A 17949-nucleotide genomic window follows, 5' to 3' on the forward strand; every position below is an offset into this window, starting at 1 on the left:
GTTATATGTCAATTATATCTCAGTAAGACTGGAAAAAACAAAAAAGAATTTCTTCCTAGAGCAAAAGTGACAGGTATATTTTTTTAGAAGCTATTAGGTATTACTTTATAAAGATGACACATCTCGATATCCTCAGTTTGTATCTTTTATTTGCCAGCATTATCCACGTAGGAATTGTAGCAGATGAGAGAGAGAGAGAGAACAAACTCCAAAGCATATCAATTTACTTCCTCCCCTTTCCCCCAAAGACCTTCCCCTCCCCTGTCACTTCTCACCTGAGCTCCTCCTGCCTCTTGTAATAGTCTGAATTCTCCATCTCAATCTCGGCGCCTCCTGCTCATGTTTGCAGGGTGAGGATTCCTCATCCTTGTTCATTGTTATTGATGCCTCACAGTACTAGTCAGTTACTTTCTGGAGGCCAACCAAAGAGGTTCTACAACTAAGTCCAGTGTGAGGGGTTAGGCTTTTGTTCCCTCATACCAATAAGCGAGGAGTCTAGGAATTTAACTCAGTTCTGATCCTATATACCTGTAGACAGCATCTGATTACACAGGTTGTGGGCTCAGTCCTATGGGATTACCCCTACCTCCCCCAACCCCCCACTCCCATCTCCAATTTCAGATGCCAGTTGCAAGTCCAGGTTGTCATCTGTACTTCTGACAGACTGTAAATCAGAGGTTCCCCTGATCCCCTCCTTAGGTTTGATAAATTTGCTGCAGTGACTCATAAAACTCAAGGAAACAGTTTACTTACTGTTTACCTACTTTTTAATAAAAAGCATTAGGATAAAGGCTACAGATAATCATTCTGATGGAAAAGATACCCATGGTGCATGGAAAGGGTGTGGAGCTTTCCCAGGGGCACCGCTTTCGCAGCACATCCACATGTTCAGCAACCTGGAAGCTCTCTGAATCCTGTACTTTCGGGATTTTTATGAAGGTTTCTCTCACACCAGCATGACTGATCATTAACTCCCTTTTCAGCCCTTTTCCCTTCTCAAGAGAATGGAGAATGGGACCAAAAGTTCCAAGCTCCTAGTCATGGCTTGTTCTTTCTGGTGACCAGTCCCCACTCAGGGGGCTGTCCAGGAGCCACCAGGGTTGCCTCATTAGAACGAAAGACACTTCTATCACTCAGGAAGGTACAAGGGTTTCAGAAGCACTGGATTCAATCATCTCCAAATTTCCTTCCAGTTCTTTTCCTTTAAAAAAAAAAAATCAACATGCAGCATTATATTATATGTATGGTTTCAGCCATCCAATATAGCGATTCAATGTTTGTGAGTATTGCAAAATGATCATCCCAATAAGTCTCGTTAATACCCATCACTGTATGTAGTTACAAACATTATTTTCTTGTAATGAGTTCCTTTCAGAACTAAATTTCAGAGTCTACAATTCCAGGCATAACCACTGGACTTTTTTGGGTATTATCCTGGAGCCAGACCACCTCTCCTGGACCTTGCCCCTACTCTGTTTACCCTGCCTCAGTTCCTGCTTGGCGTGTGTCCTCCTGTGGCTCATACATGAACACAGCCTCTTCTTCCAAATGCTGTGGCCTTGGCTCCAGCTCTCCTGCATTTGTATATTACTTTGTGTTACCTTTTTATGTGCATGCATTTTATCTCCTCAGATCTATCTTAAGTGCTTTTAAGGTTAGGGCCCTGACTTGTAACCCAAAGGAAACTTTTCAGGTCACCTGCCTATAGTGGACATTCAGTAAATATTTCTTCATTGAAGAGTGTCTTGAGAATTTATGTACCATTGTTATAAAAGCTTTTTTTTTTTTAATTTTGAGACAATCAAATAAAAGTAGCATAGCTTTGGCTTGCCTGACTTAACTTGTTTCAGTGTAGAGATGCTATGCATTCTTCCTCTATAACCCTTCTTGTGAGTTCCCTTAAAAGAGCTGTTTGTATAAACGTTTTGAAAAATTTATGTTCTTATGGGAAACATTTCTCTCCAGGCATTCCATTAAACTTGTCTGTCAGGTTATTTGGTATTTTATGTTGTTAGAGAGTTACTCAGAATTGTTAGGTCATTCCACTACTTAAAACCCTCCAATGCCTTCCCGTCTCACTCAGAGATCCCAATGCCAAGTGTAAATTCCTATACAGAACTGGCATACTTACCATCTCCCTGACCCCGACCCCTACCTTCTCCTTACTCTCTGCTCCATGGGCCTGCTTGCAGTTCTTCAATCACATCAGGTATATTCCACCTCTAGGATTTTGTACTATTCTCTTGGCCTGAAATACTCTTGACCCCCAGATATTAGTATGATTTTTCCCTCCACCTTTTTCAGGTTTTGTTGTTTTGTTTCTGTTTAATTGAGAGGTCTTCCTTGACAATCCTATCTGAAGTGGAGCACATACTGCCTTTCTGGTCACTCTTAAGTCCCCCTACTCTGTTTTGTTTCTCTTCATAGAATTCATCATCAACTAACATATTCCATATTCATCCACTGATTGCCTTTCTCCCTCACTATAATGTAGGCTCCACTGGCAGCTGGAACTTGGCTTGGTTCTCGGCTGTAACTCTGGCACAAAGTGGCACCCAGCAATTACTCTCAGGGTAAATGACTATGGGCTGGGGAAAAAAAAACAAAAAACAGATTTGACTTGAAAAAATGTGTTAGATCACAAATTTAGTTCCAGTAAATAACAGTTATGTAATTATGTTGCTGGTGATTTTTTTTCTGTTGCATCAGTGATACAACATTGGTCAAGTCAGTAAAAGCTGATAAAAGTTTGCTATACTAAGAAGACTGATTCAAAAATTTTAAAAATATTAACAAAATTTATTTCATTAATTTTATCTTAATATCAATAATGGTATAGTTAAAGTAATTTCTTTGTATGGCCACTAGGTGGCAGAATATACACACATACTTTGAAAATGGACGTTTGTCTCAGGTTCACCTTTTTGGAGCAGAGATACTAAATCTCTTCTGTTTGAAGAATGCTTTATAGTAGACAAAACACTTTCACAAAAACTATCTCATGAACCCCCTGTGAAATAGAGAAGACAGGTATTTTTGTTGTTGTTGTTTTTGTTTATTTTTAATCCATTTTCATTTTTAATAGGAAAACTGAGGCTCAGAATTTAAGGGATTTGCCCAAGGGAGTAAAGAGAGCCTAGAACCCATATCCTGGGCCTTCTAGTCCAGGGTTCTTCTTATAATTCCACTCAAAGAGGGGGAAAGTGGCCCTCCTGAAAATCTGCCATTGAGTCTCAACTTGTTGTGATGAAAGAGCCTGAAAATACAAATCCTTTTAAGCTTTTAAAAAGTAAATGAGGACTTCCCTGGTGGCACTGTGTATAAGAATCTGCCTGCCAATGCAGAGGACGCAGGTGTGATCAGTGGTTCTGGAAGATTCTATGTGCCTTGGAACAATGAAGCCTGTGCGCCACAACTACTGAAGCCTGCATGCTCTAGGGCCCGCCAGCTACAGTTACTGGGCCCTCCAGCAGCATGCTACAATTTGGAGAAGGTGATGGAACCCCACTCCAGTACTCTTGCCTGGAAAATCCCATGGACGGAGGAGCCTGGTAGGCTGCAGTCCATGGGGTCCCTAAGAGTCGGACACGACTGAGCGACTTCACTTTCACTTTTCACTTTTCACTTTCATGCATTGGAGAAGGAAATGGCAACCCACTCCAGCGTTCTTGCCTGGAGAATCCCAAGGACGGGGGAGCCTGGCAGGCTGCCGTCTATGGCTTCGCACAGAGTCGGACACGACTGAAGCGACTTAGCAGCAGCAGCAGCAGCAGCATGCTGCAATTACTGAAGCGCACACACCTAGAGCCAGTGCTCCACCAACAAGAGAAGCCAGTGCAATAAAAAGCCTGTAACTAGAGAGTAGACCGGCTCTCCGAAATTAGAGAAAGCCTGAAGACAGCAATGAAAGACCCAGCACAAACAAAAATAAAACAAACAAATAAATAAATGAAGCACATATACATAGGTTTCCCAGGTGGTGCTAGTAGTAAAGAACCCGCCCGCTGATGCAGGAGATGAAAGAGACTCCGGTTTGATCCCTGGGTCAGGAAGATACCCTGGAGCAGGGCATGGCAACCAACTATAGTATTCTTGCCTGGAGAATCCCATGAACAGAGGAGCCTTGGGGGTTACAATCCATAGGGTTGCAGAGTCAGACATGACTTAGCACTCATAAGTCAATGAGAAAGCTTCCTAACCTTCCCTTTCGACTTGGGATAGATCCTAAAATGTATCTCTTTTTTGGAGGGTGGTATTCCCAGACTTAAAAATATGTTTGGGGGAAAAATAGTTTACGTTATGAGGCTTCCACACTGTGTCAGCAGATAGTCTCAGTGGGTAGCAGGGTGCCAAGGCACATGACAACATGAACCTGATTCGTGGAAGTTTTCACCTCCTAAATCGTTGGTGGTTTGGGGTGTGTTTTCTGTGAAGGGTTGGGGTGTGTGATCCCCATTAGTATCAACGGGAACAGCGTGTGTGCTGAATGGATCTGGAAAAACATTCAAGGGATCTCGCCTGTACCTAAAAACTATCACTTAAGTTCATTCAATATTGCCTTAGATTTTCTTTGTTGTGTTTTTAGCACACGTAAGAATATTTTCTATTGGCAGAATTGTGATGCAGCAAAATGAATTTTACTAATTGCACCTTGCTACAGTACCATAAGCCATGTGGCATTTTAGAAATAACAGGTTTTAAGGCTAAATTCTGGGCTTCCCTGGTGGCTCAGTGGTAAAGAATCTGCCTGCCAATGCAGGAGACTTGGGAAAATCCCTGGAAAAGGACATAGCAACCCACTCCAGTATTCTTGTCTGGGAAATCCCATAGACAGAGGAGCCTGGCGGGCTACAGTCCATAGGGTCACAAAAGAGTCGGACACAACTTAGCGACTAAACAACAAGGCTAAACTGTGGATTGTGGTTCTCACTCTTTAGTGAGTGATTCGCTCCCTCTGAACCTCACTTCCCTTGTCTGGGAAATGATTTAAAATAATACCTGCTTCACTGAGTTGGTACGAAGATGAAACGAGATAGTAATTATGCAAAATAATTGTAAAACTAAAATCCTTGTATGTAAAGTGATTGCTTTTATCAGCGAGATTGAGTAGGGGAGCATGCTTTTTTTGTTGTTGTTTTGTTTTGTTTTTTAAAGCTAGAGGTCTTGGGCTTTGTCATTATTAGCGGCTGAACTTGAGTGGTTACTTTATTCAAATTGCTGAACCTCTGCTTTTGTGGGGAGGGGTGAAGTAATCAGTAACTCATTTATTGAGGAATTCCAAAGTGTCCAGCACTTGTCTAAGTTCCTTACATACTAACTGACTTAATCTCTACATCCACTTCCAAAGTAGATTTGCTAAAATTGATTGATTATTAACATCTTGGTATTTTAGAGCTAGAGGAGACTTTAACTAATGTGCTCTACCCTTTTGTTTATCCATGAAGAAAATAAATGCGAGAGATGAGGTCAAGTGTTCCAGGGCACATGGACAGTTGTAGGTGGAACTGAGACTAGAAAAATAGCCAGTGGCTGGTTTCCAGGACATTTTGTTGTCTCAGTTCCTATAATGTCAATTCAAAGAAGTGAAAAACAGAGAATTATTCTTGTATCTTTTAGTCAGGTTGGAGGAATGAGTAGCAGTGAACTTGTGAAAGAGAGCAGAGGGGTGAGAGAACAACAGAGGTGGAGGTGGTGTCAGAGGGCTTCCTGGAGGAGGAGAGATTTGAACTGGGTGTAGAAAAACAACTAAGATGTGGGAAACAGAAGACAGGAATAGATATTGCAGAAGGAGAAAATGGTATAAATCGAAGAGGGGAGGAAGATAAGAATATGGAATATGGAACTTCCCTGGTGGTCCAGTGGTTAAGAATCTACCTGCCAAAGCAGGGGACACAGGTTTGATCTCTGGTTCAAGAAGATCCCACATGCCTCAGAGCAACTAAGCCTGTGATCTACAACTTCTGAGCCCTTGCCCTAGAGCCCACAAGGTGCTACTACTGAAGCCCGAGCGCCCTACAGCCTGAGCTCAGCAACAAGAGAAACGACCATAATGAGAAGCCCAAGCACCACAAAGAGAGTAGCCCCCACTCGCCACAAGTAGAGAAAGCCTGGGCATAGCAACAAAGACTCAGCGCAGTCATAAATACATAAATAGAGTATGGAATATGCAGGTACCAAAGCTTCCCCTTAAGGAGAAATTGCAAATAAGGGAGGATGGATGGTATGTGGGAACTGGAGGCCAGGGACGTGGGATACCAATTAAGTTATGTTCTTAATTCTACAACCAAGGAGAACCATTAATTAAGCAATTCAATTGTTTAACAAAGGTTTATTGGGCATCTATTGCATGTGTATTCAGTTGGGCACTGGACATATAGTGCTGATCAAAAGGGGCTTGGTCCTCCTTCTGGCAAGTGGAGGGGGCATTCAGTCTAGTTTGGAGAGATGGATGATAAACAGGTAAATCAATACAAACTGAGAAATGCTAATGGAAGTCTTGGACAGGGTGCTGTGTTAACAGTGGAGAAGGCCTCCTTAGGTAGGGCAGACTCTGAGCAATGAAAGAGTTGCATGTGGCTCGGATATTTAGTATGGGGGCTATAAGACAGGTTGGGGAAGGGAGCTGGGGTTAAGTAATGCTGGATTTTGTTCTAAGTGCAAAGAGAGTTTTAAAAATTTTAGAAATTTTAAAGCAGGTTATTGATATGGTCTGACATGAAAATTTTAAGTCATTCTTGGGTGCTCTATAGGAAATAAACTAGCAGCAGCAGCAGCAGCAGGGGAAAGAGGCAAGAATGGAAACAAGGGGACCAGTGCTGCTAGGGGACCATGGCAGAAATTCTCAAGAAAGACAAAGGTACCTTGAATTGGGGTCATAGCAATGAGGCCATGAAGTATGACATCTTCAAAGCAATGAAGACATATGGACTTGGCTGAGTGAGAAGATTTGAAGTTAGGATCTCCAGAACTTGTTGATGAATTGGCTGTGAGGAATAATGGAAGTATAGTGGTTGAATGAGGGCCCTTGAAAAGCTTTGTTGTTGTTCAGTTGCTCAGTTGACTCTTTGCAACCCCATGGACTGCAGCACGCCAGTCTTCCCTGTCCTTCACTATCTTCCAGAGTTTGCTCAAACTCATATCCATTGAATTGATGATGCCATCCAACCATCTCATCCTCTTACATCCCCTTCTCGTCCCGCCTTCAATCTTTCCCAGCATCAGAGGCTTTTCCAATGAGTCGGCTCTTCACATCAGATGACCAAAGTATTGGAGCTTCAACTTCAGCATCAGTCCTTCCAATTCAGGGTTGACTTCCTTTAGGATTGACTGATTTGATCCCCTTACAGTCCAAGGGCCTTTCAAGAATCTTCTCCAGCACCACAGTTCAAAAGCATCAATTCTTTGGTGCTCAGCCTTTTTTATTGTCCAACTCTCACATCTGTGCATGACTACTGGAAAAACCATAGCTTTGACTATACAGACCTTTGTCAGCAAAGTAATGTCTCTGCTTTTTAATATGCTGTCTAGGTTGGTCATAGCTTTTCTTCCAAGAAGCAAGTGTCTTTTAATTTCATGGCTGCAGTCACCATCTGCAGTGATTTTGGAGCCCAAGAAAAGAAAGTCTCTCACTGTTTCCATTTTTTCCCATCTATTTGCCGTAAAGTGATAGGACCGGATGCCATGATCTTTGTCTTTTGAATGTTGAGTTTTAAACCAGCTTTTTCACTCTCCTGTTTCACTTTCATCAAGAGGCTCTTTAGTTCCTCTTTGGTTTTTGCCATAAGGGTGGTGTCATCTGAATATCTGAAGTTATTGATAGTTTCCCCAGCAATCTTGATTCCAGCTTGTGCTTCATCCAGTCTGGCATTTTGCATGATGTACTCTACATATAAGTTAAATAAGGAGGGTGACAATATACAGCCTTGACGTACTCCTTTCCCAATTTGAACCAGTTCGTTGTTCCATGTCTAGTCCTAACTGTTGCTTCTTAACCTGCAAACAGATTTCTTAGGAGGCAGGTCAGGTGGTCTGGTATTCCCATCTCTTGGAAGAATTTTCCACAGTTTGTTTAATCTCTGGAGCCTGAGATTGTGACTTTATTTGGGAAAAAAAGATCTTTGCAGATGTAATTAAGGATCTCCAAATGCGAACATCCTGGATTATCCTGCATGGGCCCTAAATCCAATGACAAGTGATTTTATAATAAACACAGACAAAAGAGGAGAAGGAAACGTGAAGACAGTCACAGCGACTGGAGTGATGCTGCCACAAGGAATGTCTGGAACCACTAGATGCTGGACTAGGCAAGGAAGGATTCTCACTGGAGCCTCTAGAGGGAGAGAAGCTCTGTTGACACCTTGTTTTCAGATTTCTGGCCACCAGGGTAGTAAGAAACTGAGTTTGTTGTTTTAAGCCATCATTTTGTGGCAATTTGTTAAGACAGCCACAGGAAACTAATAGAGAAAGGGAGGCATCCAGGATGACCTTCAGCTTTCTGGGTGTTTGATGCTGTCATTTACTGAGTTGAGGAAGTATGGGCTTGCAGGTTGTTCGAGGGGCATCAGAATTTCTAGTTTGGTAAAACAGATAAACAACAAGGTCTTTCAACAAGGTGTAGCGCAGGGAACTATATTCAATATCTCGTAATAACCTATAATGGAAAAGTATCTGAAAAAGAATATATGTATATATAACTGAATCACTGCTATACATGTGAAACTAACACAACTTTGTAAATCAACTATACTAATTTAAATTTTAAAAAAAAGAAAAGAAGAAATAGCTAGTGTTGCCAAAGATGTAGAAAATTGGGACCCTGTGCACTGTTGATGGGAATGTAAAGTTGGTGCAGCTATTACGGAAACAGTATGGTACCTCCTCAATTAAAAATAGAATTATCATATGATCAAAAAAAGTTCTAATATGGATGTGTTAAATTTGAAATGTTTGCAAGATGTCCAAGCAGAGAGAGGCCAGTACGTAGGTGGATGGAGGAGTCTGGTGCTCAGAGGAGGGATCAAGAGGGAAGGTATAAACTCATTGTCAGCGTACAGATTAAATTTAAACCACAGGAATTGATGCATTGTCTTAGAGAGTGAACCATAGAATCTTGGAAGATTTGTGAATGGCTGTGTGTGATATTTCAGTCCATTCCTCAATCCTTTGCCTCATGGTTTTTTTGTTTGTTTTTTTCCTCACCTCTGCTGCCCACATGTTGGAAGAGAGGCAAATAATAGAAAAGGTCAGTATAGGGAGGCAGTGTAACTTCAGGGCAGAACAATGCCATTCTACCTTGCCAAATAATTTATCTGTTGACTGATGGGTGGCTTTTCATCATCAGAGATTTTTTTTTAGGTTTTGAAATGAAAAGAATCTTTGGAAGAAGTCATGTGACACCTTTTCCTTTATATCTACCTCAATGAGCATTTGTTTATCAGATGCTTTACTCAAAGGAAGTTATAACCTGGTGGTGACAGGAGTGTGAGAGAACAAAAGCATAAAGCCTAGAGCTTAAGCTGGGCTAGCTAAGTAGAAACAGGCAACCAGAAAAGGGAAACCCTGAAGCCTGGCCATTCCTGCTCCATTGTGTTGCCAGGGAAGGGGAGAGCAGTGAAAGAAAATTCTTTCTCTGCCCCCAAACTCACATTCAGACTTCCTTCCTTCACCCCTTGGAGTACCGCTGATGGAATCTGAGCTGATGTCTCCTCCTCCAGAAAGAAAAGTCAGAGAAATACCAGTGGCACACAGCAGATGGTTTCCCACAATTACAAGCAGAAATCTATTGCACGGACTCTGCAGCCTTCTGATAAGGACTGTTCTGATGTTTCTCTTCTCTCCAAGGTGAAGGCTACTTCCACTGGCCTGTTGATGTTACCTTCTCTTGTCTCCATGGTTACCATCATCAGTCCAGCATCAGCCTGCTGAGACCTCCAAGGTGCTCACGCCTGGCTGGACTCCCTGCAGGCCCTCCACCTGCCCCAGAACTTCCTGCTAGTTCTGCTGTCAGAGGGAGGTTTTAACACAAAGCACGCTCCTCAGCCTTCAGTGTCTTCCCACTGCTCCTTGCATAAAGATTATAAAGCCTCTACTTATAGCTTCCTACCATCTCCCACTCCTACCCACTCTGCTGGCTGAGATCCAGCCGCAGGGACCTCCATTCAGTTTTTTCAACTCCACAGCTCTCTCTGTGCTCCCTGAGTCAGGAATGTTCTCCCTGCTTCCACCTCCTCTCTCTCCCTCCCCCACCAATCTCCCACCCCCACCCTCAGTACACAGCATCACCACTTCATTAGGGAAGCTGTCCTGACTTCCCCCTCTACCATAGCAAATCCCCCTATTTTTGGCCTTAAAGCACCGTATACCTTTTCTGCCTAGTCCTTCTGATAGTTGTAACTGTATAGAAAATAATTTTTATAATATATCTGTATTTTTGTTAGTGAGATTATTTGATTAATGTCTCTCCCTACTGGACTTAAAATCTTCATGAGGGCAGATGTGTCCTGTTCTTGGTGGCCTCCCTGGTATCAAATCATCCTTGGCCTGTGACATAGTCACATTGTGTGTTGGCTGAAGAGAAATGCATGGACATATATTGCCACTACTAGTTGAGTTGCCAAATGAATTCTAAGAATGATCAGGTTAGGTCCTTTCTATGTGGCTCTTTAGAGTTTGAAAAGGGATCAGTAATGATATTGAGTCTGATTCTCTGCTCTTGGAGAATGCTCATTCCCAGAGCGCAGGAAGGAGAATAATGTTACCTATCAGTTTTCACTTATGAGCAGTTCCTACCCCTAAAGGGAAGAAGAGAAATTCTTGATAACAACCAGCAATCACTTATGAATGAAAAGAAAGCCCCAGTGAAGGGTGATATCCCTTCCCACTCTGGAGACACCCCCACCCCCACTCACACCTTAACAATTACTTGAGAATGTATTTGGCCTCCCTGAAAGAAGAAAGATGATAACTAAACTCAATCACTTTAAATAAAAAGAACACAGGGACTAAGCTTGATCAAACTACCAAAACCCATTAATTCAGGGGGAAAAAGTCAGTAATGTCTCAAATGTGGTTTAAATGTTTTTTCTTTTGAATATTAAGTCTCCAGTACGTGGCTCTAGTCCACAGAGTGATGAAAATATGGTGTACATCTGTACATTTGTTTTCTCATGGCTTGTGTTTAATTATCCATAAAGAAAAAAGATTCACAAAATGTTTCGTGTTCTTCTTTTAACTGCCAAAACAGGAACTTCTGAAGCTGCAACAGAATTGGTTGCAATCCTTTGAAAGTTTTATTAATGTAGCCAGAGTATGTTTTTAATCTTCTGTATTTTGATCACTAAAATGTATTTTCTGTGATTCGTTTATTCTTGTTTCAGCCATATTTTAAGTAAACAAGAGGCAAGCAGTTCTTTCCTTGTAAAATATATTGGACTTCTTTTAAAAAATGCAGAACTGTGATGATTAATGAACAAACTAAATATTAAATCAGAGGATTCTTCTTTGTCTAGGACATAAAGGAAGTCTTGAGAACCTTTGAGAGATCAGTATCTGCACTCATTTTAATGTAAACATCAGAGACATTCCTCTGTGAACATATTTCTTTCCTCTAAAAAATTCTGTATATGGATGCTGTATTTTCTATGTATTTGTGAATATAGAAATGTAAATAAATGAAAGTGCTTATTTTTGTGTCTCAATTGATATTTTTGAATCAGCAGCTGAAACTTCAAGTACTTGTTTTTGGTAGAGTACTTTAGAAAATAAAAGTGTGCATGAGAAAACATTGAATGCTTACTAGAGGAACTCTAGTAAGAGTCAAACGTGACTGAGCAACTGAACAACAAAGAGGGACTCTATTATCATAATTGTCTTTATTATTCACATTTTTAAAAGGCTTATTCCAGTTTCATAGATCTCATTGTTTGGGGCCTAAGTGTTTGGAGGATAAATACCAGGCTACTTATCAGTGGTTGCCTGAAAAGAAAAACAGAAAAGCAATATGTCTTCTCTTCTGGATGAATCTGTAAGGAGAGTTTAACTCAAACAAAATAGAATTCTTGGTTTAATAGTCTCAAAAAGACATAACTAAGGTAGTTTTAATGCAGCCCAAACAAAAAAGTGTCTAGTGGAACTAAAAGTCAAAACATTTGATGGAAATAACGTAATTACATCTTTTAAAACTAAAAGGTTTTTTTGGCATGCCATGTGGAATCTTAGTTTCCTGACCAGGGACCGAACCCATGCCCCTTGTTTTAGAAGTGCAGAGTCTTAACCACTGGACTGCCAGGGAAGTCCCTAAAAGTATTAATATATTTTTTAATTAGTTATTTTTGACTTTGCAGAGTCAAAGCCTCTTGTTAAAAATCATACTATAATCTGCACATACAGAAGTTTATTTTTTTTAAAATGTACTTGAACAGATCTCACCTGTACTACTTAGGTTTATAGCGACATAGACCCTAACATTTAAGGATTGAAGAGAATGCCTAGAAATGGAAAGATAACAACTTCAAACATCAGGCAATCTGAAATAGGAGTCCATGTTATAAAGAACCCTCTTTTATTCACTAATTGAACAAATATTTAAGTGCTTCCTACATATCAACCACCATTCAAGCTGTTGAGAATACAGAAATGAATGAACTAAGGAGATAAATCTAGCCTTAGAGGATCTTCTATTCTGGTAGGTAGAAGTGAAATACTTCAATTTAAGCACATCTGAATCTAATAATCAATCACATGTTATGAAAATAGCTCTAGATTTCATCATGGATTAAGTTCAAGAACACCTATGGAATAATTATACCAGAAGGAAATGGCAACCCACTCCAGTGTTCTTGCCTGGAGAATCCCAGGGATGGAGGAGCCTTGTGGGCTGCCGTCTATGGGGTCGCACAGAGTCGGACACGACTGACGCAACTTAGCAGCAGCAGCAGCGGCAGCAGCAGCATATTACTATCCTTGTTAAAAAACTATGAGATTCATCCTGTTAACTCACTTAAAGTTGACAATATATAGCTGATAACCTTATAACTGAATTTGTCTACATCTTGGAAATTTATGCTTTTCTCTGTACTTTACAAAGGAAAGCCAAAAAGTTTGTTACCCAATTAGTTAGTGGCAGAGCCAGTAATAGATTTTGATGTTTCTCTGCTACTCTTTGATCTTATTAGTCCTTTTAAATTTAGAATCCTGTTAGTGTGATCTGTTTTGAATTGGAGAGTGGGAACTGACATTTACTTAGTATCTACTATGAGCTGGGTACTTGACATATGTGGAAAAACAGCTATGATCAGACACAATTCTTAAAGGAGGAGACTCTTCTGAATACAAACAGATAATAGGTGAAAAGACTCAAGTTTGGACCTTCGTCTTTAGCTTTCTACTGTGCGAAGCTACAGCTAAATGGAAACATCTACATTACTACATTTAAATTTAGATTGCCTCTTGAATCAAAAATAGAAAAAATAATTGACATTTAAATTAATGTCTAACAATAGATTCTAATGATAACTTGCATTGAATAAGAACTGTGCCAGGTGTTTTAAATGGAATCTATCATTTAATCATCACAGCAATAATTATTATCCCACTTTTATGGATGAGGAAAGTGAGGTTTAAAGAAGTTAAGTGATCTTTGGCACACAGTTAATAGAGCCAGGATTCAAATTTGAGATTGAAGCCCAGACTTCAATCCATTTCTTTAATAAATATCACCCAAAGGAAATGGAAGTCCATTTGGAAGTCCAAATGGACTTCCCTAGTGGCTCAGATGGTAAACCGTCTGCCTACGAAGCGGAGGACCTGGGTTCAATCCCTGGGTTGGGAAGATCTCCTGGAGAAGGAAATGGCAACTCACTCCAGTATTCTTGCCTGGAAAATTCCATGGACAGAGGAACCTGATAGGCTATATATAGTCCATGGGGTCACAAAGAGTCGGACACGACTGAATGACTTCACTTTCAAAGGAAATGGAAAGAGGGGCCAACCGAGGGAACATGCTACCTCTGAGACAACATCACACGGCAAACTCTTCCCTGGTAGGAAGATCCCCAGTAGGATGCACAGTGAAGTGAACTCTTCCTTTCTTTCCAGTCCTTGGATTCGTTCATCTGATTCAAGGAGACTTAAAGAAAGGAAGCTTCAGCTGGAGACTGGCTGTGGTAGATTGGGTGGATGAAGTGAGGATCTATAATATGTTTTGTTGTTGTTTCCAACTCTTTTGTAACCCCATGGACTGTCATCTGCCAGGCCCCTCTGTCCATGGGATTTCCCAGGCAAGAATGCTGGAGTGGGTTGTCATTTCCGTGGGATCTTCCTGACCCAGGGATTGAACCCATGTTTACTGCATTGGCAGATGGATTCTTTACCACTGAGCCACCAGGGAAGGCCAATAATGTGTTTACCTTGAAGGTAACAGAAAGGAGTAGTTCTCTATGTATGTCATGAGCATTTCCTAAATGTTCCAGTGAAAGAACAAGACATGGTTTCCTCACATTTGCACAGCAAAATGAGAGTTAGCAGCAGTGTAAATGCTGGCTGAAAATATGTGTTGGGGACAGTATCTTCTCTTTTTTGGTAACTTTTCAGGGCTTTTAGTCATTTGCTAAAGGAATACTTTCTGGTCGTCTAGTGTAGAAGTGGCTCTGTGCTACAAATTGGAGGACATAAAGGTATACTTTGCAGGAAATTGGAAGTGAAAAAAGGCTACAACAGATTGAATCTTAGTCCAAATTTAAATGAATTTAAAAATCTAAATAAAAAATGAAACAGGGAGTTTACAATGAAATTAGAATGTTTAGAGAAGAAGTTTCATAATTCAAACAACAGATTTAACATAGAATTATCCAGGATAGAATAAATATCTAACTTAATTATATTGACTGAATGGATTGCACAGTCAACCTTTCTTATTATTTCTTTTAGATAACATCACTGAAGGTTATTACATTTATACCCTGTTGAGGTAATTTAGGATGGCATTGGTAAGTTACTGAAATTCTCATGTTAGAGCTTAGTAAATACTTTGAAATATTAGAGGAAAAACTAGATTTTAATAAAGTGATTCTAGTAAACTACCACATATAATACAACATACAATGTCCATTCTCCTTTCAAAGGACTCTGGATATAAACCAAAAAAATCTTGACAATATTTCATTTCTTGATTGCCAGTGTATTATATATTAATTAATTAGCTAATGTTTGAATTTGATACCTTCCAGATGAGATTTTGTTGTTGTTGTTAAGGCAAAATATAAACATAGACTTTATTAAATGCTGTTCAATTCCCCAAAGAAGATCTTTCATTACGTAACAGTTTTCAACACAACTGCAAGTTAAGAGATTGGCATCAGATGAGGTTTTTTATGCAATATCCTGATGATTTAGGAATATACTCTAATGTTATCAGGAATAAAGTTTCAAATTTTGGGTGTGTTGCTCTTGGGAAAATATCTTCAGATGGCTCATCTCATTCTTTTTTATGCTTGCATTGCAAAAGACATCTTTGCTCTTTTCTAACTCCCTGTATTCTGTGACAATTCCCTATTTGGATTGTATACCCCTATATGTGAAGTTCAGAGAGTACATATATAAATATAGTGTGGATTTCTTTGGGGTTTTAAAAAAGTTGTATTACGGAGCTTATGTAAATATTTTCCTTTTTCTCCTCCCTGATCATAAACTTGCCCTCACTCCTGGATTTGAAACATGACCAAGCTGAAAGATGAGATCATGTTTGTAGTGCACACTGAGGTCTCAGCAAGAATCTTCTAATTTGAGAGGCATCAGTATTTTACCCACTCATGTGCTGAAACACTAAAGAATGAAATCAGGAGTTTAAAAGTTATTTTCAGCATCCGGACTAAATAAAGGAGATAGAGTTTTCTTTTTTTTTTTTAATACTCAAAATAACTTAATTTCAGTTGCAAATACAATTTTGTTTCACTTAGAAAAATTGACTAAATAGTCATCTGGTGATGCAAATAATGCTAATGTCTTCCTTTTATTTTGTTTTTAGTATTACATAAATTGCTTAGAGAATGTTATTTTGAAACTGGCAAATATTTAGACTATTATTTAATAGTTGTCTGATTTGCTTTTTTAATACAGTGAAAATTTTTTCCTTTTCTTCTTTTTCACATAACTGTACATGATTATTATTTGTTAATGGTCTTATTTACTTTTTCAATATGGAAAGGTATATTTCCCCCCTTGTTTCATGTAATTACACATACTATACCACTTAGGATGGAGAACATGTGAGGATAACTATCCTTTTTTTTTTTTGCAGATGTTTACCACATGTGGAGCTTAGCACGAAGAATAAGCATGGATCAAGAATGCCCCACCCCAATGCCCCTTTGAAACATTTTTAAGTCGTTCCATGAAATAACGTGTATTTTAATAGTTGCCATGATGGCCATGCTGAAGTCTTAGACAATCCAACTCAAACTCTCTACTGTGGGCATCTGTTGTTTTTAACTACTCATTCTACCACCTTCATTTGTCAGGAATTAGGTCTTGATTTTCTTTTGGAAATCACCTCTCCCTAGGCCATGTGGTCCTAGTGAAAGGACTACCATGTCCCACCTGCTCTGAAACAAGAAGAATCTTCTCCAAGATTTGTTTCTATAAGATTTATAGCTGTTAGGAGAGAGAGGAGTTCTTTTTCTCTGGATTCTCAAGCTGAAAGAATCACATATGCCTGAAGCTTACGGTCTTATCCCCAGGCTTCATGGAAGAAGATCTCTGCAGAATGCTTGCCAGCACTCAGAGAGAACTAGAGCTCTGGTAGCATTTAGCACCACCTGAAGCTAGATCAACCCTTAAAGTGTCCAGTTACTGGAACCAGTACATTCCCTCTGGCTTAAGCTAGTTTGAGTTGTATTTCTATTAGTTTCAACCAAAGGAGCTTTGGATGTTGTTATCCATCTAAAGGTGGAAATGATCAACTTGGTACAAGCAAAAGTAACTTGCCAGCAGTTCTAATAGAAAATCCTATCAAAATCTCTTTTGGATAAGTAGTAAGTGTTTGTTGGTTTGGGATCCTAAATTTAGAAAGCTCAAATAACTAACATTTTCTTGTACCCTAGAGACAAGTGTTAAATAAACTAACTGATCCCAAGGATTATTCAAAGATGTAATTTCGGGGTATGTCAGAGTGCCATTTAGATTCAGCTTAATCACCTACATTTTCAACATTAATAGGATTATTCTACAGGAATTGGTGCCATGAGAAATGCTCTAAGACTTGGTGCTAATAATAGCTACAACATATTGGGACATTTTATGTGCCAAGAAGTGTGCAAAGCCTGTCATTATTTTTTGTTTAATTCTCACAGAAATTCTAAAAGGTAGGTGTTATTGTTCTCCTTTTACAGATAAGAAATCTTAGAGAAGTTCAACAATGTGCTCAAGGCCAGGTCTGTCTAACTTCAAAGATTGTGCTTTTAACCACTGTTTTCTCTTTAAGTTTCCAAAGTTCGTAAGTTCATTGTTGATTTTTTCAACACATTTTGGAGATACACCTGGCTAATGGCAGACATATCTATATAGATATAATACATAATGTATAGTAGATATAAGTTCTTATGAATACACACACACACACACACACACATATATAAATATATGGGCTTCCCCGATGGCTCAGCAGGTCAAGAATCCACCTATACAATGCAGGAGACACAGGAGACACAGCTTTGATCCCTGAGTTGGGAAGATCCCCTTGAGGAGGAATTGGCAACCCACTCCAGTATTCTTCCTGAAAAATCCCATGGACAGAAGAGCCTGACAGGCTACAGTCCAAGGGTCGCAGTTGGACACAACTGAACATGTATAAAACATATGTATAGTCTACCTTGAGCCAGGTATAAGAATTACTAGTTCACATGGCAATCTTATTTCAAAACTCTATGAATAAATCATAATTTGCCATCAACAATT

General features: G+C 39.7%; 1 protein-coding gene and 1 long non-coding RNA gene across 6 annotated transcripts in view; one reads left to right on the forward strand and one right to left on the reverse strand.

The window, feature by feature from the left end:
• Nucleotides 1–17949, forward strand: part of TGFBR3 (transforming growth factor beta receptor 3) — a 260538-nt gene that overhangs the window by 19251 nt on the left and 223338 nt on the right. For 2 of the 5 annotated variants that reach the window (XM_081486439.1, XM_081486431.1), the window contains exons 2-3: nucleotides 14926–14984; nucleotides 16295–17357. The gene's annotated coding sequence lies outside the window, so the exon portion shown is untranslated. Of the gene's footprint in view, nucleotides 1–14925; nucleotides 14985–16294; nucleotides 17358–17949 lie in introns of those variants that run through there. The other 3 variants (XM_081486440.1, XM_081486433.1, XM_081486432.1) reach the window with 2 other exon arrangements.
• LOC145504944 (uncharacterized) lies at nucleotides 750–9712 on the reverse strand. The gene is made up of 3 exons (XR_014052624.1): nucleotides 9645–9712; nucleotides 6861–8667; nucleotides 750–3010 (listed from the first exon to the last, which is right to left on the reverse strand). It is a non-coding gene; the product is annotated as an uncharacterized LOC145504944 (long non-coding RNA).

The sequence above is a fragment of the Giraffa tippelskirchi genome, chromosome 5, assembly GCF_054371585.1.
Source record: "Giraffa tippelskirchi isolate mGirTip1 chromosome 5, T2T-mGirTip1v1.2.pri, whole genome shotgun sequence".
NCBI classification, from domain to species: domain Eukaryota; kingdom Metazoa; phylum Chordata; class Mammalia; order Artiodactyla; family Giraffidae; genus Giraffa; species Giraffa tippelskirchi.